The sequence below is a fragment of the Centruroides vittatus genome, unplaced genomic scaffold (assembly GCF_030686945.1).
Source record: "Centruroides vittatus isolate TY-2023 unplaced genomic scaffold, ASM3068694v2 contig_82, whole genome shotgun sequence".
Lineage (NCBI taxonomy): Eukaryota > Metazoa > Arthropoda > Arachnida > Scorpiones > Buthidae > Centruroides > Centruroides vittatus.
In genome coordinates, this window is record NW_027122533.1 from 13,022 (window position 1) to 39,662 (window position 26,641).

Sequence of the window (26,641 nt, forward strand, 5' to 3'; positions counted from 1 at the left end):
TTGTTAGAAAAACTCTTTGTCGGCGTAACCTACTAAAGTTTTGTGGGGCTATTAAATCCCGAGCTTCTGACACCAATGTAAGCTGCCGACATATGGGGGCAATTAGTTAATTGCACGTCAGGAAAAACCTAGGGACCGATCGTATGTGGGTGGTGGCGGCAGAGGCAAAGATGACAAGTGTCTTACAATAACCGTTTATTTTAACCTCAAAACAAACTTACAAGGTAGGCCTACAGTACAAGATGCGATCTAGATCGTCTGCGGCAGAAGGCGCTCCGGATGACGGCGATCGGAGAAGGCTGTCGGAGTCGTCGGTAAAGCCCCGGGGCAGTCGGGTAGGAGAGTCCGATGGGGTCGGTGACGGACGTCGGCGAAGGAGTAGGTGGCTGGTTGGAGTACCGTCGTCCACTTCCGGGTAGAAAGCTCCGTCGTCTCCCCTTCTGACCTTGATACGGGGGTTTTTATACGATTTTCCCCCGAATCTTCCCTCTTGATTGGTCTTAAGTCCCTTTTTCCTTTTTTCGATTGGTCAGTCTACTGTTTCTAAGCAAGACGAAAACCAAATTCGGCCGGGGACGGCGCCCGGGCGTTGACAGCTACTCACATAATTTACACAGTTTGCCCCCCTCTCGCGGACATCGGGCTGAACCGATCCGCCAAACGTTCTGTGGCTGCCCCCCCCTTCGCGACGATCCCGGGCTCATATGGTCTAGCAGGTGTCCTTGACCATCTGTCTCTCTTCTTTCTCCCCTTTTTTGTTAATTGTTTACATCTCGACTCTTGTATACGAGCACCGCGACATTCCCTTCGTCGTTTATTACCGCGTTGTGTTTGTTTTAGAAGAAATGCTTTACAGATGTCCGGTTTATAGCCCGATGCGCGTTCTTGCTCCGATTGACTTTCCGAAATTTCCCGAGGTAGCGATCTTGTAAACAACCGAATTCTCGGCGCCATTTTAGGATCTTCACAACGATTAGTTCAAATTTTCGAAGTTCCATATGTATATAAGAGCGGACGAGGCCGCAACGGGGATGCTAGTAATCAATAAAACAAATTAAATACTTGTTTCGATAAGATGTCGATTAAGTATTAGATACAAAAAAAAAAGATAATACGAATGCGAAAACATTCAGAACAGTTTAATTTTAGGTTTACTTATTACCGTAAAGCAAATTTCTGCCAGAATACATATTTACTATTGAAATTATATTCTAGATTAAGCATTTCCTGATGAAAATCATAAACAAAATTTGTACTAAATTATTTCAATTAAAGCCATTTACTGTTCTTTAATACTTTAAAATTCAGTTCATTTCCGGAATTAAACCATTGTAAGTATTTATAAAAATATTATCTCAAAAAACTTCCGATTATATTTCAGTAATATTTATCATAGATAAATTTAACAGTTGAACTCGCAAATGTTTATTACCAATTTTACCAATTTTGCACATCAAGTTTTACTTGATGTGCAAAAATGCTACTAGACACAATGTCTAGAACAGAATTAAATAATAAAGATAACATCAGATCTACAAAAGATGGATATACATTGAAGACAATCCACTGTTTTATAGTTTTGTTTGTTCGACCCTTTTATTAGCGTAATATTTCTCTTTGGCAATTTTGTATAATTCATTCATTGCAGTTACTCCCATCTTCATTACCAAAGTATAAAATATACCGTTTATGTTCTTCAGTAATGCATACGGCGAGTCAAATTCTTTCAATTTTCCTACATCTAGTACCTAGAAATTTAAAATATGTACTTAGAATACGTATTTATTTTTATACTGTGAAAAAGAAGAATCTTACCAGAACTCTATCCGAATCGATAATTGTGTTTAATCTGTGGGCTATTGTCAACACTGTACAAGATTTGAATTTCTCTCGAATTATTTTCTGTAGACAGGAATCGGGTCCTTCATATAAAATAAATAAAATGTACGTCATAGTTAAAAACATTAATATTAGAATAAACACAAAACACGTACGAAAATAGTAAAATTCGAAATATCAGTATTTACAACGTTTTTCACTAACTCAGAGCAATCATCATATTGTTATGTACTTGTTAATAGAGATTTTTTGATTTAAAAAATATCCCACAGCATACAAACTGGCTGAATTAAACTAAATTAATAGTTTTTAACACACGGGAATTTTTTCCAACCACATTGCCTGTCAGAAAGACTTTCAATTTCAATGGTCAGATGGTTAGGGAGCCGCGAATTCACAACCAGATACAGTGGTTGTTATCAGTTTCAATTATTCTGCACATAAAAAGTCAAAGTGGTAGAACAAATACTATAAATCCAGATACATACGTATTGTTATACCTACAGAATATAAGAACGAAAATAAATTGCTGCTGGTATCTTTGACAGTTTTTATTACGATGATTACGATCTTTGAACGCGTAAGATAAACGGCAAATTTTCCGTTCATCGTAATCTTTCTCACGAATGGAAAACCATTAAATAAATCGCTTCACGTGCAAGAGGCACTTTAAGGCAGACAAGAAAACCTAGTTCTTTGTTTACAATTCTTTGTATAAAAGTCAATCTAGTCGATAGCAGCAGCAATAATTATGTCTAAGTGTTTTACACCTGAAGATCAGAAGACGACGACAGCTTTACATATAAAGCTTTACACTATTCCAAATTGGGCATATGTCTGAAGAAAACTAACCTAGATCTAAAATCTGACATATATTGAAAACGTTTATCGTGGGGAACGTTAGTAAACCTATAGAGAGGTTTCAAGGTCGCATGTCACGTGATAAAACACACGTTTGCTCCGCCCATTCGCCATTTTTGTGGTAGTTTTCGCTCGCTTAGCTTGCACGTGGTCTGTTATTCGACGTATTTTTTTAGTTTAAACGTACAAAAATACTGCAGTTCTATTATCATGGATTAAGTTAAAAAAGATTCTTTTCTTGTGGGCTATTCTAGCGGTCTAACAGGACGAGATGCAGCTCTGTACGAAGAGAAAATTTCGTTATTTCAAGGCAATCCATACGAAGCCAGTTTATCAGACTTCTACACCCTGTCACAAATGAAAGCTTATAAATCTTTAGAGGCCCATAACTATTTAACAAGTGGCTGGGTTTCTCCTGATATAAAAGTAAAAGTAATGAATAACAGCGAAGTAATATTGCCTGGAAAGATATGTTTTCTTTTGTTTGTTTAAACTCGTGTTTTTACGTATTTCTTAACTAAGAATTTTTGTCTGAAAGTAAAAGTCTAATTAAAAACAGCTGTGGAAATTTTTTAATTCAAATTGTTCAGTACCTTTATTTTCTAGTTGAAAACTAGCATATAATAAGCCTACTTGCTTTTAGTTTTAACGTGTAATGTTTATAAGTTTGCACTAGCTAAAGCTTGAAATTACATTAGTTATTCGTTTATAAATGCACTATACCGAGATAAATTAATATAAGCAAATCAGTAAACTCTTTTACGTTTTAAAATATAACTTAGTGTTTATTAACGTAAATATTGAAATGAAATGTTTCTGACAAACTCTTGTATTGATATTCACTTTATTCGTAACGAAATTTTTCCGGTTTATTCTCGAGAGCCATGCAGTTTGCCTTCGTCGTGAAAGCTCCTCAGTTTGGGACCCTTGATAACAAATAATGCCGGGAATTTTAAAAAAAATGATGTTCCTTTGTTCTTGAGTGAACTAGCATTACACCCAATTACACAACAAATCACCATAGTGATATTCGCGACGAAAAAAAACAACACAAGAACTCCAGTTAAAGCGCACGCGAACATACACAAAACGTAAACAAGTCACAAACAGTCACAAAGATGGCGCTAAACAATTGCGCATGCTCATGACGTCACTCGTGATGTCGACATGAAACCTCTCTATTATCAGAGCAGGTTTCTGGTCAAAAGAGTAAAGTCGGGTTTATTTTGACTGAAAATGCGCAACTAATTGCATAATATCAGCGTTATCTTAAAATAATTATACTCGTGGGAGTTAACATTACTGTAGTCAACTGATAATATAGTCATAAATGACACGTTACTGTAAAGTGATTGCACTCTAGACAAAAGTTACACTAGCATAATACGAACAAACAATACTTACTGTACTTAGTGAAATCAATTTCCGTTTGGGCTATGTTGAGTATTGAGTATCATATATAGAGTTTAACCTTCTTTAACAAACTAACGATGCTAAGAACAAATTGCTACATTTTATGAGATAGAATTATCTGGTACTGAAATCGCTCAAAGTATTTCACCTGAAAGGGCTGTTATTCTCTATCTTACAAATCCTACAACCTATTACCAATCAACACGGACAGGACGAAACAAATAAACATCTCATTGGAAACGTGCATTATTTCATGGGGCCGCATCAAACTGTAGCATCATGTAGGAATATTATAGTAAACACTCACTGAACAGCTTCTGTAAGATCGATTTCATTTCCGAATCGGTATTCGGAAATGAAATGTTTTTCTTAACGGGAACATTGTAGGGTGAAATAAGTGGCTAGTAAATTAATTTATGTCTACATCAGTGTAGGAAGTGCGACAATCACACGACATTACCTGTTTCTTCATTGAAATTCCATTCAATATTTAGTGACTTTTAACTATTGACTTACAATGAAAATTTCGAGTGAATACAGTATCAAAAAGTAAAAAAAAAAGAAAATAAAAATAACGAAAAATTGTGCTATACAAAAACGCAATATAACGAAAAATGTCAAATTTTATACATAAAATCACGAATAACTATCCTAAAAGCGTATCCCATTCTTAACTCAAAATATATAAACAAAGGATAATTAACACGTACAATTTAATTTATCATGTCAGGAAAACGTCTTTACATTTTAAAGTTATATTGTTAAAATTATTATTATTACTACCATTATTTTTTCTGTTAAAGTTTTGTTGTTATGTCTAAGAACGCCAATATTTTTCTTTTTGAACAGTATTTTTTTTTAATTAATAATTTTGTATTTAAATCCAGATGTAATAAGTTAATTAAGTTATACAGTAGAGAACCGAAAATCAGAATCAATTGGGGACTGGGGTTGTTCAGATTAGGTATTTGTTCCGATTATGGTCTTATGTACGAAAAAATATATTAACCTGTCCGATGTTCAAATTTTTCTCCGTTGCGTGTCGCTTTGTGTTGAATTTTTCTCCGTTGCGTGTCGCTTCGTGTTGAATTTTCGTCGATTTTAAGCCTAACGAAAATTTTTATAATAATAATAGAGGCTATTGTATCGTTAAAAATTATTTCTGCATTTTGTACGAACAAAATAAATATATTAAAGAATATAAAAACATGAAAATTATACTTTAGAAGTAAATTTAGTATCAAAAACGTTCGATTCAGCACGACACAGTCCGACTGAAAATCGTGCCGATTACCGGCCATTCCGATTACCAGGGTGCCGATTTACGACTCTCTACTGTAAATCTGAATTATGAAGTTTTCTTAATGCTTGGTTCTTTTTGCCCTATAGACATAAAACCTTTACTCCACATTCATCCTGATTTCGCCAAACCCAAACGAGGTAGAACATATTTTGAAATTATCGTGCATAATATATTTGTGAGTGTTGGTTAGAATTTCATTCCAGATACGCAGAGCGATAGGTTGAAACTTTAACCACTGCATATCCTTCATCTAGTTATTGGCATAACATTTATCTAATCATCCTGAATATGAACAGTCTTACTTAAAACATCGTCATCTATGCCATTCTCCACGTTAACGTTTGGAAATGGTTATATTACGACTCGATTAACAGATATTTATGCTTAATTTCATAACTTATAAGTTTTTAATTTGGAAAGTATTGTGAGTAAAACAAGTTCATATTTAATTAATAATAATAATTAAAAAAATTACAAACGGAAACACAAAGTGAATAGCACAAATATCTATGAGTTTGCAAAAAGTTATAACCATTGTGTAGGCAATACAAACTAAAAACAAAATTTATAACAGAAATTAGATAATATTTTCTTTTTCAAGTGTTCTAACCTTTTATCAATATTGGACGTTGCTTCATCCATGACGAGAATTTTATTCTGGCAAAGAATGGTTCTGGCCAGACAAATTAACTGTCTTTCTCCCACGCTGAAATTTCGCCCTCCTTCTGTTAAATGTGTATCCAATCCTCCAGGCAATTTACTAATAACTTCTTTTAACTGCACCTTTAATTGAGATGTTTTTTAAAGTAGATACAAGATAAATAAGTTTAATCATTAAAAGAATTAAAAAGAAAATCAGGAAGCAAATTGAAATATTTATTTAATTATAACCTCTTCTATAACTTTCCATAGCGTTTTATCCGAATATTCATTGAAAGGATCGATGTTTCTTCGAAGAGGACCGGTAAACAACATCGGATTCTGAAAAAAATAATGTGTTAATCTCTTCTTTTTACAATAATTTTTAATATTAAATGATATGCGTTACAATTACGAAAAAGTATACTAAATATTAAAATACGTTATTTCAATGATTATCTTAGAATACGCATGATACTTATATCATTAATGCATAAGCGATGCTTTGATTATTTCTTTTCACTACTTGTATTAAAACATTTTAGATAAGTTTGAACTTCCAACCATTCAAATTGACTGCCAAGACATTAGTGTATTAATATAATTTTCATGTTCTGATTCTTAATTAATTAAGAAATTGGTAAAATGTTATTAATTCGGAACATGAGATAATCAGGATATTGCCGGATTATTGGAAATAACGAATCATCTGACAGACGGTCATCAAAAAACGTGCATCTGGCATTATTAATTAATCAATTACAAATTATCGGCTAATTTTCATAGATACAGAGTTATACACTTTTTGGCTGTAATTGTTAGAATTCTGACGACGCAGAGAAATTTATCGATTACAGTTAATTAATTAATGCTCCTACTCCATTTAAATATAACTTTATTAACATTATTGCACAAATGAAACTTTACTCTTTAGAGTGTGACGGGACGTAAAGCGGGCTATGCGTCGGTTTGACGTACACACTAGCGACCAAATGCCCTTTTTTGAAATTCAATATTTATGTCGATAAAATATATCCTTTAGGAGGAACCTTTCTGTTCAATCTTCAACTTAAGGCCGTCATTGTTATTATTGATCTCATTCTTAAACTCATTGATTTTTTGGTCATTTCTCCATACTACAAAGACTTCTTAATATTAATTTAAAAATAGGGATTTTGCCGCCCCTAGCAAAGTACCGTCCTTGTCCCCCCACGATACGCCACTGTTAAGTTATGTCGGTTCCACAAAAGATAGGTGCACGAAAGGGGACAGTACTCGAAATATCCGGAACAGACCACCCATAAAACATTCTTGTGTACTTTACTTCGTTTTAATTCGATATCTGGTCCATGCAACAGTAGGTTGACGCGTACACAGATCGACCATCTAGCATGAAGTATGCCAACGAACGATATATTTTATCATATTTTAAAAATTAATGTTTTACGAATGAAAAAACGGAAAACATTGTCACAGAAAGAATATGAAAATTATTAACTAGGAAATATGTTGACGGCATTAGTATTTATTTACTTGAGGAATGATCGATATTTTACTACGTAGATCCCGAAGACCGATTTCTTTAGTGTCGATTCCATCGATGGTGATTGTTCCCGTTGGCTCTGTCATCCGAAATAACGAAGCAATTACAGAACTCTTTCCTGCTCCTGTTCTTCCAACAATTCCTATCTGCAATTAGTAAATAATAGAAACCATTTTACACAATAATTACTAACAATACTTCTCTGATCTGCAGCTGTTTTACCTTTTCTCCGGAGAGAATACGAAATGTCAAGTTCTTTAAAACGGTGTTTTTATCCTTGGAGTATTGTAAAGATACATTATCGAAATGAATTTCTCCTCTTTGTGGCCAGTCCGAGGGTGGTCGTTTTTCGGGCAAACTTTCGTAAGAGGCTTCCGACTTCAATTTGCTGTATTTCAGAATGCGCTTTACCGAGTTCATCTGGAAAATTTACTTTTTATGAAGTATTACAAAGTATGAAACTTGTTGACGTAACAAGATATATTATTCGAGATTATATATTATGAGGAGATTATCTTATAAGCATAACTTCAATGACACTAATGATTGGAATATCTTTATTCGAAGTGATGTATAGTAAACATCGTTACATTTCCTGTTGATTGATGTTTAAGATTCAAATTGGTCTCATCTTGATGAATTTTGAGCGGGAATTTTTCTCTAAGAAAAAAAGTTGAAATATAGATACTTCGCAATTGTTGACGAAACTATGTCTTGTCTATAAAATCGCGCTGCTGTCAACGGCTGGACACCTTAGAAATATGAAGGAATACATGACAGGAGTTGCAATTTGGCACCGATTATTTGGTGCCCAAATCACTGAAAAAAAGCAGACTGTAGTTAGTCAGGGAACCGAGAATCGAGTCAAAATAAAATACAAAATAGCAACACACTACAAACAGGGAAGAGGGCGAGATTTGCGCATGCGTTGCTTGTTGGGAAGTTCGAAATGCGAACGTAGTGAAATCGAATTTTGACAAACCTCTGACACACGTTACGCACGTATTCTTTAGCTCTCGTCGTTTTACAGGATGGCGAAATATCGAAACAATTCGGGTACAAATTCAGTAAGACCCGGCTTAACGCGGGGGATGCGTTCCTAGACAACAAAGAGCTAAGCGAAACAACGTTAAAGGAGATCATTTTAACAGAGTAAATAGCGATAGGGGAACACGCAACCAAAAGTAACCAAATTTTACTTTAATTTTAAGTTATTTCTATATTAGTTTGTAAAATAATATATGTTAAATAACACATAAACATAGGCACACCGAAATGTAAAGCTCATTTTTTGTGACGAAGGTCCTGACTTTTCTGAAATTCTTGTTCTTTTCCAATAAAATCGTGAAGCTTCATTTGTCGCTTTTTTATTTTCTTAAGCAAATGTCGGTAGTTGAAGATCGCTTCCAAAAGGCCCCGTTTTGTTTTTGCTCTCTTTTCAAAATCTGGATCATTCGCTACAATTTGATCAACGATTTCGGTTATCGTTATCAAACTTTTACTAAGGAAATCTGCAGAGAAATTCTTTGGGTTCTTCCTTTTCAGAATCTCTATTTTTCAGATCCATATGAATTCCATGTTCTGCCAGTTCTTGTAGGTCGTCGTTGTTGCTAAGGCTCTCACCAGAAATGTAACTCCTCAATATCCTGCTCGTCTACATCTCCTAGTCCTGCTGTAGGTTGACTAAATTGTCAACCTAACGATACAGCGATAGGCTCTTCTCGTTGAGAATTCTTGGATACCTTCAGCCATAACTTATTCCACACTTCGTTCATGCATTTATCAGTTAATTCTTGCAAAGCGTAGTCGATATTGTCTATGGCATCCATGATGTTTTATTTTTTTCCAAAATTGACCAAACAAACATAGACGTAAAGAAAGTACACCTTTTTGCCGCCTTTTGCTAATTGGTTCGTGTTAGCAAATAATCGTATTACAGGTATATACAAATGTGACAACAGGGTCAGCACCTCTTTGATGCCTGGTCAGGATGGACACCACTGTATCTGCCGGACACGGAAATCTCACGTCACGTCAATCGTCGATCGTCACGCGAGCGGTCGCGTTTGCGGGATTCCGGACCCGAAATGAAGGCGGATGGAAACAACCGGAAGTAGTACACTCCACAACACTTAAAAAAACCGCGTTTATTGATGGATATTATTTACAAATTTTTTTGACAACAAGCTTAGCACAATAGCTAAAAAGAGAGGGATAAACCTATCACGTCCCTCATCTAGAGAGAGACCTCTCAGTAAGTTCGCGAGATGATAAATACCTTAAAATACTCGTAAGTCCTAGACGTATCGATGCGATGTAGGTGTGACTGCTCGGCAACTCCGTTCGGAGAGTAACCCCTTTTTGTCTTCTTAGGCTACGGTTACTGTGGATACGAATTTTGACGAAATATTGTTCTGACGAGTACGTCCGAAATCCTTGTCAAAAAAGGTGAGTACAGATACTGTAGACTGTGCGTGTTTTCTGATAGCCAGTACGTTTCTGCCTCCCAGCAAAATGGACGACCTTGATGAGTTTTATTTTCTTGAAAGTCCGTTGATTAAGTTATTCTCAATGTCAGATGTGGTAGCTATATATACATAATGTGAATGTATGTCTCTTTAATCCAAATGAATCAATCCGGTAGACTTCTTCACAGTTATTAGGTTAGGTTGTTCTTTATTAGGAAAATTACAAATGCATTTCGGGCCTATGTAGGCATAATAAGTTTATTACATACCATAAGTATGTAATAAATTTTTATGGTATGTAATAAATGTTTTATGTCTGTAAAGGTCATCTACACACGCGTTTGTTTGTAAATTAACTAAGTTGTTTGTTAATTTTAATATTTCTGTAGCATTACACTGAGGAGGGGCTTAAACGCTACATAGGCCCGAAATGCATTTTAATTTTCCAATAAAAAACAACCTAACCTAATAGCTGTGAGGAAGTCTACCGGATTGATTCATTCGGATTAAAGAGACATACATTCAGATTAAGTAATTGTCGATAGGTGGGAAAACAGAGCATGTTAACCATTTATTTTCCACAAGAGACGATAAGAGTGAGTTCCAAATGCTCTATTAAGATTTGTGGGGCACCCCGCAAAAGTTTTTCAAGTATTTCAGAATGAGACCAACAACATTTGAATATATATTGAAGGGGATAGAGGAAAGAATCACTAAGTACTCCAATTTTCGTGAATGTATTTCCGCAAAAAAAACACTGGCTTTAACTTTAAGGTAAGAAAAAGTTTCATAAAGTATTCAGTACTTAACTTCAATGGAAATACAAAATGTTTAAAACTGAAAATACAAATAAGTGAAATAAAATACGCAACAAAAACAAACAGATGGCACTTGCATTTTTAATTTATATTGTGAGGCGTTACACTTGAAAAGAACGATGCTAAGTTGTGATAGTTTTTGTCTTTCATGTCCCACAAACACCTATTCTCAAACACAATCAATTTATCAATATCCATGTTGAAAAACCAAAACACTCGAAATTCAACGTCAGAACGCACGAAAAAATCAAACTTGTTTCAAACTTGTTCGAATGGTTCTGACTACATCGTGCGTGTTCTGACATGCCCTTCGCTGCCAAAGTAAACACTCTCATTGGAAAACAGGTATTTGTTTGTTCGTCAAAACTAGTCAGAACAAGATTTCGTCAGAATTCGCATCCACAGTAACCGTAGCCTTAAGAGGTAGCGAGCGACCACGGCTGGAATGGCGGGTCGGATCACACACACACTTGAGGAAAAGGTTGATGATGACTGCCCCGGATTGTCATCACCCCTCTCTTTTATTTGAGGAGCTACTCCTGGGTTTTTTCCATGACTTGGTTTAAATGTTTAGTATTTTTGAACAATAATCAAATGTTCATTCGTTGGTTGCGGGTGACACATTTAATGTATTACCTTCAGCAGGGAAGTAAGACCATGGGAAACAGTTTAATTATCTTTAACACTTTTAACAAAAAACAAAAAAAAAAAAAAACGTTAACAAATCGAACAAAAATTTCTTCACCAATTTTTGGCCCTCACACAAATCAATGAAATGCCACGACAATTTAAATCGGCATAAATTTTGAGCTGTTTTATGCTTCGAGCAGACCGCGTTATATCAAATCAGCGTTAAGCGGGGTCTTAGTGTCTTAGTGTTTCTTCCTGCTTACCGTAGCCAAGAACAGGCCCGTGACTACACGACCCGTGGTAACCACTGCCGCAACGAAGCCCGCCGTAATCTAACCAAGGCAGTGGCGTAGCGTAGTGGGAGCGGCAGGGGCGGTTCGCCCTAGGTGGCATTTTTAGTGTGCGGCAAAATTTCACAATAAATAATAATAATATCTTGTAAAAATTTGAACCTGTACAATACACAATAATGATGATGTTCTTGCTGAAAGTTCTTTAGAATTACTATATATTTTAATCTTTTAAATTGAGATACCTAAATAAGGAGGCGGCGTAATTTTCTTCCGCCCCGGGCGGCTGACAGCCACGCTACGCCACTGACGCAAGGAGCCCGAGTACCGATGTCAGTTTTTCTTCATTGGTTAATGCTCATTTTTAAAACGGTGCACAGTCTAGACCTGAGTCTCCGAGACATAGTCTCCGAGACATAGTCTCGTCCCAAAAAAATGGCCTTGCCGTTTTACTTGTTTTAAAAAATGATTTTCACTAATTTATATACGATAACTGCGGTATTTTTATAAGAAAACTTGATCATTTCTGTTCAGAAGGAACTGAATGGGCATAAGTTAAGGTGGTTTTCTTGAGTTCGAGAAAACTGGAATCTTCTAGTAACTATACTAGTTTTAAACATAACAATTTATACTAGTTTTAAACATAACAATTATCTATTAAGAAAAATGATTACTAACTTTTTAAAGAAGTAATACCAAAATTATCAAACCAACACCCGGATTAATTTATTGGACTTTATTCTCTTAAAATATGTTGGACAAAATAGTATAAAAACGTCTGCTGCATTATCATAATAAGATTCTTCCAAAAAGTTTACCGTGTTCGAATAATTGGATATGGTACGATAAAGCAATTGGCTGTTCGTTTGATATTTGGAGTAATTATCGCGTTGATTATATATGCAATACCTGAAATTCCACTTCAGATGTAAATGCGACAAGGAATTGAAAATTCAAAACTATTATTATTCCGTAATTCAATACAAGTCCAATTTCGCTTCCTACGTCATCTAAAGCAGCAAATATAAATTTAAAAAAATTTGTGTTATAGATTTCAGACATTGAAATATATTCACCCACCTGCATTACTTGAAACACCAAAAATAATAACAGTAATAATTAGATTTACGAAAGAAATTACGTGACCGTATATGGAAATCCATCGAATTAAACACACGTAAATAAATAACGATGAAGTATGTTTATCCTGATACTTATTAAACATAGATTGAAATTTGCTTTCAGCTTTAAAGGCTCTAATTGTTGTCAATCCATAAAGAGATACACTCAGATGAGAAAATACTGGACTTCTCACTGTCAAAAAAATTTGTATATATAATTCAAGTATTTTACAAAGTTTCTATTATAGAATTGAATTATATTACTTTTTGTATATAATAATTATTAACTTATTACATATAAGAAAGCAGCAGAACATATTTACCTATATTTAACAAACTACTGATCAGAATTGCATAGAATTTAAAATGCAAGCAAAACATTGTACTATTTATATGAAACAACAACTGTAAAAGAAGATATTCTTCTTAATTAGGGATGTCCAATCCGTGGCCCACTTTATATTTTGATGCGGCTTACTGCACCCTAAATTTTTTAGGTACATTTTCATTTATTTTTGTAAAGAATGCCGTAAAAATTATTCTCGTTTCACTGGTAACACTTTGATGTCATAAAGACAAAATTGGTGAGATAATACATAACTGACCAATAGAAAATGTTGGCAGCATGGTCTGTCATTGTGATTGCTTTAGTTTCAAAAATTTTTTTAATGATGTTGTTAGTGATAAAGAATGGATACCTTTCATCAGGTGGATGAACTCAAATTTCTGGGCGTAATTTTGGACAAACGACTTACCTGACAGGCGGATATTAAGCATGTTACAGATAGAACAAACGTTATCTTCAACAGTCTACAAAGAGTTGCCAAGAATAAGTGGGGTCCGGGTTTTGATGCTATCAATCCAATTCACAATTGTGTGTTCACACCAATAATCACTTATGCATGTGCCGTTTGGAGTGAGGCCTGAAACCACTTGCTCTACAGGCGCAGAATGTTATCGGCACAGAGGAGGGCCTTAATCCAGTTCACCCGTGCATACTCTACTGCCTCCAATCAGTCCCTGCAAGTTATTGCTAAAAAGCTACCCATCCAACCCATCCACCTACAGCTTCAGCACGATGTTAAGCGATATTTTATCTCCAGAGGGTTTGAGATCGATGTTGGAGGCTTCTTCTTTCCTACGGGAACGTACGATATTAACAGGAAAGTAAACAAACTTCCACACCCTCCTCACAGGAGAGGGCTATATGCAAGACAGGATTACTTGATAAACTTGGAAGTTTTCATCGATGCATCGAGGACTGGTAATGGCACTGGGTGTGCCTTTTCTGTGTTTTCGGGTGGAAAAGAAATTTTCTTTGACACGTGTTCTTCACCCGGAGTGCTCAGTCTTTCAGGCTGAGGTCCTTGCCATTCTTTTGGCAGTTCGTTGGTCTGAGGAGAACCTTGTTGGAAGGGCGATTAACATCATCACCGACAGCTCTGCGGCTGTGCATGCCTTGAAAAACAAGGACAGTCTTCATCCACTGTGCATGGACATTCTCAACATTATCTCAACTAGTTCCAACAATTTTTTTATTGAGTGGACCATAGGACACTGTGGTACTCCAGGGAACAAAAGAGCTGACCAGCTGGCGCGGGAAACTGTCGTGACATCTTCCCTGACTACTGTATTCTTCCAGCCTCGAGACTTAATCTTCTCCTTCGCAAGGAAATGATTGAGACGTGGCAGCAGGAGTGAGAATCTACTCCTCCGAATCACATCCGCAGGAGTTTCCTTCCAAGCATCGAGCGACATCTCCACAGTCGGTGATTTAATCAAAACTTTCAGGTGACTCAGTTTCTCACAGGACAGGGCAATTTAACACGTATTTCTGTCGATTCCATAAGTCAAGTTCAAAGCTATGCAGTTTTTGCGGAGAAGAGGACGGGGTTCGGCACTATATCTATGCCTGCCCAATGATTCACGACGTAAGGCAACTTGTAAAACTTAATTTGCATGCTAAAAATGTGAATTGGCCCTGTGATCTGAGCCTCTTTCTTGAGAACAAAGACAACTACCTCCTACTGAAAGATCTTATCAAGCGGTAGTTTGAAAGGAGTTGCATCGGGTAACTAGCTTTTTGTGCCACAATGTTGTAATATGCGTCTGGTGATTGTTTGTGTCTTCTGTCCCTTCTCTTCACATGCGATGTATCAACTGTCAAATTTGCTGTACCTGTTGGGTTGTGACTTATCATGGTTCACGACCCAGGTTCTGTAAGTCGTTTGTTTGCCACAAGAACGTGGCATTATACCTGACTGTTTCTATCTTAATTTCGGATCTTGCCAATTATCAAGCCAAACGGCCACTCTGTACATTACCTGACTGTGCCTCGCGGTGTCGGGAAAGAAATAAAGACTATTAAGAGAAAGAGAGAGAGAGAGAGAGAGAGAGAGAGAGAGAGAGAGAGAGAGAGAGAGAGAGAGGAGGATAAAAAATACACAATCCATATTTTGAAAAAGTGTCAGCCATTTTTATTGACTCAAAGCTAGGCCTAAAGCAAAAGTGAAAAGGGCTAATTTATTCTTTATAGGTATAAAGAATAAATTACACATTTCCACTTCGGCATTTTTTTTAATTACTGGTATACAATAAAGACATCGATCTATCTATCTATTACTTTTGCTAACGTAATAATTTAAATACAGTCAAACCTGTTTTTATGCGGTCTTTTTTTGTGCGATCTTTTTTAAATGCGATTTTTTATTTGTGCGGTATAGTTGGCGACTAGTCTCATGCGTTTTGTCATGTCTCACGTTGACTTATTATAGCTAAATAAACTTATTATAGCATAAATGAACTTATTATAGTAATATTATTGCATGAATATGCGAAAAATGAAATAATTTATTTTTTAAGTCAACAAAACACCACCTGGACAAAAAGATATAAAACAGACGCTAGACGAGACCATGCAGTCAAGTGCTGACATCTGTTGTCAATAAATTTTATGTGCTTTTTAATTACGTTAATTAATCCTTCAAAGTGCTTTCACATTCTTGGACCATTAAAATAAGATTAATTTCAAAGCGTAAATTGAAGGTGAATGTACTGTATTATTTTTTCTATTTAGATATAAAATTTTAGGATTTTTATTTTGTTTAGACATAATCCTTGAAAATGAATAAGGGCAAAAACAAAGCAAAGAGGAAGGTAATTTCCTTAGGAACTAAGACTACGATTTTAAAACAAGTTATTTTCTATGTGAGACTTTTTTTATGCGGTCTCTATTCACCACATAAAAAAAATATTTTTAAAATTGTGTTGCGAAAACTATTTTTTATAGCCACTCGTGAAGTTTCGTGTGATTTTTTATGCGTTGTTTTATGCAGTCCCTATCCACCGCATAAAAACAGGTTTGATTGTATATTCAACTTCCAATTGTATTCATAATTATTTTATCAACTTTAAATTTATATTCCTAATGACACAGCATTTGGTCATGGCGTATTATACTAAGAAGAAAAAAAAAACATAAGAAAAGAAAAAATTCAATATTTCTTGGTCAGAAAAATATTTCGTAATTGAAACATATGTAAAATCCGGAATTTTTATAGATTTTTTTTCCTGATTATTTCCCTTCCTATTGCTTAAAGAATTCGTGAAAAAACAACTGGGAAAATTATGCTGGAAAATATACAACCCTCCTTTTGAATGCAAACATTCAAAGGAGGTGCCTGGATGGATGAATGTAAACATTCATCCATCCAGGCACTAATTCTCATAGTGCAAGACTTAAAATTTACAATTAACGTCTGATTTCATCACTTTAGTTTGGTCTTGGGAACACCTTTAACCTCTACACCTCCTACAATAACCTTTTCCTCCGAAAACAATTCATCACGTGACGTATTTTCCCAGGACAAATCTATAAAATCCCGCTTCTTCCCCCTTGAGGAAAGTCTCTCATCAACCACCAGCTCAACGACGTCCAGGAACTTTCAGAGGAGTCTATAGAAGAGCCATATCTCCGAGCACCAACTTTTACTAAGAGCGATCCTTGTCTCAGTCGCGATTTTTATAACTTTGTGCGAATAATTAAACAGGGACGAAATCGAACCTCCGTGGAATCATCAAAGAGGTATGATAACACTTCACGTAAACTCTCTCTCGGCCCACTACGTGTAATAGAAAGCTAGAGAACTAAGTCGATAGGTTCTCGATGTTAGATATTGTAATCGTCTGTTTGTTATCTAATAAATTTTTGTTTCATTGTTAAATTATAGTGTTATTTACTCTTTTCTTGCCTACGCCTTACCGACGACCCCTCTCTCCTCTTCCACTCGACCTGACAAAAAGAATCCCGACCCCGCGAGATCATAGAACGTAAACCAGCTATCCTCTGACAAGTGGGCAGGTTTAACCAACCAAGAGGTACGACCCGTCCTACGTCGGGGCTACCTCGGCCCACAAATGTTATCTGCCTTATTTGTCATGATAAAATTGCTGTGTGAAATTGTGTATTTTCAGAGTTTATTATTATTATTATTTTTTTAAAGAATTTCCTGTTTACTTTAAGAAATATGGTAAATTATGCAAAGTTTTGTTAAAAGATTTGACAACAAGATTTTTTTACTTCAAAAATTGAAACTGGATTAAAAAATTTTAAATGCTAATAACTATCAAAATTGAGTGGGAAAATGTTAATGCCCCACTCAATTTTGATAGTTATTCCCCACTTGAGATGTGACATACGACCCAATTATCTCCCAACCCGGCGAACTTTAACCACTAAAATATATAATCATCAATGCCTCCTGTGTACAAATTACCATACAAATTTTGTTTTTAAACTCTATCTCATTCTGAGAAGTTACACGACCGTTCAAATTTTGCCAAGTATTCGATGGGCTATCTTAATCATTTTTGATCTGAAAAAAGTATAGAATGCAATAATTTCGACTTGCTGTAGTACTTTACAATTAAAAATGCAGTTCTATGCGCAATAGCATTTGAGATAAGTTTTTCCTTCTGTTTATACAGATGAGAAAATTCATAAATGCAACAACGAATAGCCCATGCTCGTTTATTCATAAAAGCATGCATTATATAAAGCTGACAGTTTTCTAGATATTATCCTGTCTCGCTTATTAGGAGACATCTTGTATACTTCACACTTATGGACAACTTATTTTTTCCTCATAATATTTTTAAATCATCACTTATAACGACAAATTCGCATTTCCGTATATCTACAATTTACAAAGAAATTTCTTGTACAATGCTGTAATGTAGTGCTTGTAAAGTTTCATTTTCTTTGATAAAGTGAAATTCTAAAGTGAATTTGTGTTCAATGTTCAATTTCAACGCTTTAAACAATTCTAGGCATTACAATAAATTTTCTGTATGCCTAATTGGTTAAATGGTCCTTTCTTAAAAAGCGATTTAATTTTGAACTCTCTTGTAACAATATTTGTAATATACATGAAAATTGTTTGTCTATTAAAAAATTAGACAGATTTTTTAAAGAGATTTTTACATCAAAATTTTCAGAAATACCTGTAACTTGTTCTAATGTTTCCTGTAAATACAGTAAATCTTTTTATTCAAATCAAGGATAGTCCACTGCTTCATGCTTAGTCATTGATAATCTGGAGGATAACGTAAAAATTTGTAATTATATACAGTATTTGAATTGATATTTTTTAAATTGATTTCAAACAGGTAAACAGATTATGTATTACAATTTATTGAATTATTCTAAATAATTTTTCATAAACATTTTAAAACTGTACTTGTAATTCAATCTATTTTCTTTCATAATGTAAGTGATTGTCTGGCAGTTGGCAATAAAGAAAAGAAAACACTGGATTTAACGGTCACAAAGAAATAAAGCTCTAACACAAGCAAAACCTTTTCCTCGTGTACAGAATTAAAACATCTTCTGTCACGTGATTTTTAAGAAATTGCATAGCTTATGAAATAAAATAAACGGTTTGATTCTTTTGCATTGTAACTTTGCATCTTAGAATAAACAGTTCACCGAGTTTAAAACTCTGTTCACGCATTCCGAAACGAATATTTTGCATGCGATTAAGTTAAATAAAATATGCTCTTCTATATTCGAAATACTTACATTTTCCTTCTAAATGTTTTATGCTTTTTAACACTCGGTTAAAGATGGTCCATAAAGCACAGAATATTACTAAAAGGACAACAATCAATATAAGTAGATAAGGACAAAGGATTGCTTGAAGAACACACACGCTGACAACAAGAAAACATCCCTAAAATTAAAAAATATAAATTGCTAGTAAGTAATTCAAAATGTTAAAATTTAGATATTATAAGTAATCTAATTCTTCCGCTGCCTTTAAAAGTTTCATTGTTAATAATATATACAGTTCTCTGGAATCATTGTTGTTATATACATGTCTGTTGTTTAGAGGCGGTAATGACGAAGTTCAAAAAGATGTAAGGCAAAACATTACAAAAATGGCGCACTCATTATTCAAGACGACACACAAAAACTTGTTTATTTAAGCTGCAAAATGATAGAAAAATTACACAAAAACGACGTAATACCTGCAATGACGTACAGTGCCAGGAGGTGGGCAATTACATGAGCCCGGGAAAAGAAGATGGAGACAGTGAAGAGTGGAATGTTGAGATGGATGTGTGGTGTGACAAAGGACAGAATTAAAAATGATAACATCTGAGAAACAGTCAAAATGGGTAATATAAATAAGAAGATGCAGGAAAGAAGAAAAAGGCGCAAAGGCTTGGTTGTCGCTCCCATAAATACTTTAATACCGGCGGCGTTTATGTTAAAAATTAGATTACAATGCTAATTTTACTTTTTCTGTGTTACATTTGTGTAAACACACAGATGCCTTTGTAACTGGCTATTCCTGTTAAATGTTTATTACTTTTTATAATTTATTTTACATAAATCTCTATATTCAAAATTAACTTACTCTTATCAGCATGAAAGTATAGAAAGGTAACAATTCATCCATGGATTTAATATCTTTAGAAAACCGAATTAAGATTTTTCCTAGAAAATACATAAACCAAAAATATTAATTTAATTAAATATTTATGTAAAACATATTTATTAGAATATCATTATTTTTATTATTAGAAATACCACTCAGTGTGGCTCTACAAGTAACCACACTTCCTCAAAATTTAATAGCATCGATTAAGGAAATCGATGCTATTAAATTTTGAGGAATATGCAAACTTCCGTGCAAAACTTCAGAAAATTTCAACACAAAGCGCAGGAGTGATTTTTCTAAATATCTTCTTAGTTAGTTAGTTAAAGTTTAAGAGTGGGTGAAGAAAATCTTGCTCCACCCCATACAGCTATACGCACATACTCGCTAACATTCATACATTCATAAATTACCCCGAATGCTTTTGCATTTCGCGACTTTTCGAGGTGTTCTAATCCAAAAATATAAAATTTTGGCAGGACATTTTTTGAATGATCGCCCTAGTTTCTCTCTGTTATATATATCAGCCAGAAAAGTAATAATTCAAAAATCTGAATTTTTTCTTAGAAACTTAAAGTAAATAAAACTATAAATTGTAACTTTCTATAATCCAACAGAAAGTAGCATTGATACCAAACAATATTTAAATCGTTTAAATCTTGTTCAAATCAATCATCTTAAAGGAGAGTTCGACAACGGCCTTTGGTATTATTCTTACGCTTGTATTATACGAACAAGAAACATTTATTTGTATCCTATCTGTTTAGTTATTATTTTTATAGAAACGAATAACTATCGAAAAATGATGATGCTTAAAAATCAGAGGTAGCATTTTATTTCGTACTTTAATAATATCATTAAATTTTTTGTTGCCCGCAAAACTAACGAAGTTATAAAATGATTAACGTGTTACGTCGTATATGAGAAAGTGCAAGCTAGTAACAATTAGCTATCACGTGACATGAATATTTACCATTACTTTTAAGTAATCTCTTAACTAATACAAGCTTAACGATTTAAAAATACAATATTTATGAATTAATGTCCTATTTTACCTTTCTGGCTGTTATGTTCAACAAAAAAAAGTATTGGAATCGTGTCTAATTTGACCATGCGCATTTTGTATCCTTTTTCTTACCACTGTGTATACATACAAATTTTGTTTACCTTCTTCTTCTTAAACCCGATATGCGACAAAGATTTTATACTTATTCTCTAAGATCCTGAAAAAAATGTTCAGGCTATCCCGTGATTTTCACACAAATATAGAATTATCATAAAATGTATTCTGTTATAAAGTTAACAATAACAGAAAAATACTTGAAATCCATTAAAAGTATTGTTAAAACCAGGTTAAAAACTCAGCAAAAATATGTAAATAAAGTATTTTCGAAAGTTGTGCCATAAGCAGATTTGACAGTGAAATTCAACGTGTTAACAAAGTGTAAATTACACAGACTACAATTATAAAATTTTTGAAAGACGCAATGTCGTCGTCATCATCATCATCATCAACCCTGGGCTCATTGCCCGTTGGTGTCTGACGCCTTTTCCACTATTTTCTTCCATTTATTTCTATCCTTTGCCGTTTTTCTCAATTCCTGTACATTTGCTCCACACCACTTCTTCATGTCATCAATCTATTCTCTATATGGTCTGCCTTTTTTTTGGATCTATCCATCTATATATATAATCGAGACGAGTTGATAATAATAATAATAATCAGCGCAGAGCCCAAACGGTTAGGAGTTGAAAGTTGAAATTTGGTACACAGTTGGTGTGCGTTCTCGTGACGTACCCTAAGAAGGGATTTTTCGAAATTCCCTTCGGACGGGATTAAAGCTTCTATATACATTATCGAGACGTGTCCATACGGTTAGGAGTTGAAAGTTGAAATTTGGTACACAGTTTGGTACTTAAATCTGGTACCCTAAGTGTTAAGTAACAATAGAGAACAAGAGAAAGCGACGTGCAAGATTTACGGGCGCTTGAAAAAAAAAGAAAAAAGAAAGAGAGTAATATGTTGGAACATATTCGATTTTCAAATTTAAACAGATTAGTTCGGTTTCTCTCGACCTTTCTTCTTTATGATATTCAATGAAAATCGAAGGATATAATCAGAACACGTCGTAAAAATCGAACAATATTAGAACATTCGATTTTCAAATTCGACCTTTCTTTAGACGAACTTAGTTCGTTGATGAAATTACTCTATTTTTGTGACTATAATGTAATAATCTTAATCTTCGCTATCGTTACTTTTGCCCGAGCAACACCGGGCCTACCTGCTAGTATTACAACAAACTAAAGTCTAAATTTTTCTGTTTTCATTTATTCTTGTAATGTGTCCAAACAGTTGAAGTTTTCGTTGTATAATTTTTTGTGAGTGATTCTTTTTCATATGTATCATATTATAAAGTTCTTCGTTTGTGACTTTCTGCATCCATCCTATTTGCAAGATCTTTCTGTAACGGTGTCTATCAATTGCTAATATATTTTTTCAGTATCTTTTGTTATTACCCATGTCTCCACGCATACAGCACGCTGGAGAAGATGCGTTAGTTTGTTTTCTAAATATGTAAAGCCACTACATTTTTAAATTCTTTCCCATCTACTAGGATGTTTTTGTCATGTTGGTATCACCAAATATCATTGTCTTGGTTTTTTCGCTATTTATAGACAGTCCATGTCTTTTTCTTTCTTCATTAGGTTATTAAATTTTACACTGAACTGATGTACCTGCATCTCTTGCGTCATCTTATCCATGACTCTTTCTAAGAGACTTATAAAGATAGTTGAGGATATAAGATCTCCCTGTCTGGTGCCTCTTTTTGGTTTCAACCAGTTTCCTAGCTTCCCATGCAATCTCACAGCTGCTTCTGCATTATCATTAATATAACTTAGCAGGTTTATCAGTTTATGATCCACTCTACAAGATTTTAGCACTGCCAAGATGGCTTTATAGTCTATGCCAGGCATGGCCAACATATGGCCCGCGTAATGAGTTTATGCGGCCCGCAATTAATTTTTCAATATTAGCTACTCAACTTCCAATGATTGGTCAAATGGATTTGCGATACTTCTTTATTTTTAAAAAAATTCCATTGTAGAAATTTACAACTTTTGTATTCGTTTGTTATAAATTTACACCATTTGAAGAACGAAAGACCCCACACTCACTGAAACTCGTCTGTCACTCCGCCATGTTACTCCGTTTATGCTGACGTGTGACGTGCAGCACTGCCCGCCTCCTGACCTTTTTTTGCTTCTACATTTCTTTGCATTGTAAAATGACATTGCCCATGCGTCAGGAATTCTGTTGAACAAACCTTTTTTGTATTAAACATGTTTTAATTTTAATATTTCGTTCAGCCCGTGAAAAAAAAATTTTCTTTTCAATTCGGCCTCGTGGCAAAACTGTTGGCCATCCCTGGTCTATGTTATCACATAGACCAGGGATGGCCAACAGTTTTGCCTTTTGAAAGCCCACAGAGCAGGAATAGATGTTTTTCTGCTTTCTTTTTGCCTTTTCAACTAATAGCCGTAATCTTAGTATCTTCTGCGTTGTACTTCTGTCTTTCCTGAAACCTGCCTGTTCATCTGCTAAATGTTCTTCCATCAAACTACTTAGTCTCTACTTTAAGATCATCAGAATTTTTCCTATGTGGCTTCTTAAAGCAATCATTCTATAATTTTTGCACTCTAACATGCTGCCTTTCTTATGCTGCCTTTCTTTTGCTGTCACCAATACTGATTTTGCCCACTCTTTAGGTATCTCTCCTTGTTTCCTTAGCTCATTGCACACTTGGTGTATTTTGTCAATTAAGCGTTTGCCTACATGCTTAATCATTTCTCCTGTGATTTTGTCATGTCCTAGACTCTTATTGTCTTTTAACCATTTCACTGCCCTTTCAACTTCTCTCAAAATATCATTTTCATTTTCAACACTTTGGTGGTATTTTCCTTAGTTCAGCTAAGACCAGATTTTCTAATACAACCGTATATAACGATTCATTGTATAGTTCAGAGCAATAACTTGTCTACCTATGTAGGACTTCCACCCTGTCCACTAAAACCTCTCCCTTCTAATCTATGCTATGGCTCCCATTCTAATCTATGCTATGGCTTCCATTTTTGGTTGACATTTCTGATCATTTTACAAACTTCTCTAGTCTTACATTTTCCATAATATTTTTCTATGTTTCTGCACTGATTCTGTAGCCATTTTGCTTTATCCATCCCAACTGCTTTTTCACTTCATTGCACTTTACCTTGTACTGTTTTCCCAACTCTTCTGCAATGTTCTTCTACGCCTCAGAGCTCTTTTCTCTTGGATAAGCTTTAGGTCTCTTATGTGATCCATTTCTTGTTGATTTATGTTGCTTCTCTTATTACCTTTGTTATTTCTTCCAGTCTTGTGTCTAGCTCTTCCATCTTTTCTAGGGTTTTCATCTTCTTCTCAAGTGTATTTCTATATGTATATTCTCAAGTGTATATGCACCCTATTTGAATTATCTTTTAGCTTTAAAATGTCTCTTTTCTTTTGGAAATGTGCAATAACTTTCTTCTTCAGTTTTATCTTTATGTTTGCAATGACTAAGCTGTGATCAGAATCTATGTCAGCTCCCTGAAAGATTCGACACTGTTGAACTGATGTTGGCCATCTCCTTTGGATCAAAATCATATCAATCATGTTTCTTGTTGTTCCATCACTTGATCTCCATGTCAATTTTCTACAGTTCATTTGCTGGAATTTGGTGTTACATATTAAGTCTTGCTCTAGGGCAAATTCAAACAGTCTTTCCTCTCGTTCATTCCTTGCTCCATACCCATACTTATCCATTACTCTTTTCCAACCTTCATTATTATTTCTAATCTTAGCATTCCAGTCACATCCAATGATGATCACATCTCTCCGCGGTGTTTTCTCTATTATCATGCTTAGTTCTTTATAGAAAAGTTCAATCTCCTCTTCACTGCTATCTGAGGTAGGTGCATATACATGGATTACTGATATATTAAATTGCTTTGCTTCAAACTTTGCCATCATCAATCTTGCATTATTTGTATGGTATCCTAACAATGCTGCTCGTGCTCTTTTACTAAGCAGAAATCCAACACCAGCTTCATGACTTGTATCATTTCCCGACCAGATGACTTCACCACCATTCATTTCTCCCGATGCTGTCCAGCGCATCTCTGCTAAGCCTAATATGTCGCATTGATATCTCTCCATTTCCTTCCGAAGAAACTCTAGTTTTCCAGGTGACCATAACGTTCTGACATTCTAATTTCCTACTGAAAGGACTCGTGTTACTGGGTCAAGCTTCCTTTTCTTTCTTTCGGTAGCCAATTTTTCGTCTCAACCTCGATTGCTTCGTTGGTGTCGTGGATCTTGTTTATACAGGCGACGTTTGAGCCGACATGTTTTTATCTTTTGCTTGTATTGACATCAGATTTCATTCGTGTTGTTGTTTTATAGTTAGCACACTCATATAACCAACCCTCCTCCTTTTTCGAGGCTTGGGACTGGCATGTTTTCTTCAGAAATCGCATTGCTGAGTTAATCAATGTCTCCAGGGTTATAAGTCGGAAAAATAAGCATTGTCACAAAAAAGGTTTTGAGCACTTCTTTCTCCCTTAATGTTGTTACACCTACAATAATTTGGTTGAATACCAGAGCACCTTTGAACAGTAAGAGTGAAGAAAGTTCGAGGCACAAAGAAAAGCTCTATGCCTTTTTCTGTGACAATGCTTATTTTTCCGTTTTATGATCATGGGAACAATGCTTTATCCAAAACTTTCCGTAGTTGTAGTCTGTGTAATGTGCATTTTATTCACATATTGAGTGTTACTGTCAACTTTGATTCCGTTATTCTTATGCAACTACTTTGAAAAATTTCATTTAGTTAGTTGATTTTGCTGAGCTTTAGTTTTTCAACCTGGTTTTACTAGTTATTTTTATAGAACACAACATGTATTAGGCTATGAATTGTCATATTTAATGCCGTAATATAAATCAATAATGAATATTTGTAATACGATAAACGAAAGTATAAACAGCATGTGTAGTCACCTAAGTTACATGTTATCGAAAAATTTCTTACCGAATTTCATTAAAAACTCCCAAGCTTAACAATGAAATAAATAAATACATTTTACATACCAACGGGATTGTTATCCAAAAATGAAATCGGAGTTCGAATGATACAACGCAACATATTATTGTGCAGCGTGAAAGAAGCAATTGTAAAGAATCTGTATATCAATAATCCAGAAGGTAACGTCGTTAGAAATACAGCAAATATCAATCCAATGTAAACATACATGTTGAATTCTTCACTGTGATAAAAATCTTTGTCTTCGATATTGTTAAAAATACTTGTGTTAGATGTAATGTTGTCGAGATTCTTTATACTTTGGTTATAGATTCTAATATCTTGCAACCTGAAAATTAACATGAAATAACAATTAAACGTTGTGCTTTTCTATTTGTTTAACAGAATGAAATTATTTAATGCACTTACGTAATTTAAATATAAGGAAATACATATAAATCAGGTTGAAATATACCGAATGATGAAATGATAATATATCTGCATAAATACATATGATGATTTCAGTGAAAATTTAAGCCAGACTCCCATCATTTACTGTAAGATGTATAACTGTAGACGACATCGCAATCTCTTACCTATGCGACCAATTTCATTGCAGCTTAATTTTGCCTGGAATTACTGAGCAATATTGCCCATACATTGACATTTCTTCAGTC

At 34.6% G+C, this 26,641-nt stretch overlaps 1 pseudogene; it reads right to left on the bottom strand.

Moving 5' to 3' along the window:
- Positions 1–1,504: 1,504 nt before the first annotated feature.
- LOC136982321 (ATP-binding cassette sub-family C member 4-like) overlaps positions 1,505–26,641 on the bottom strand; it is an 82,330-nt pseudogene continuing 57,193 nt past the window's right edge.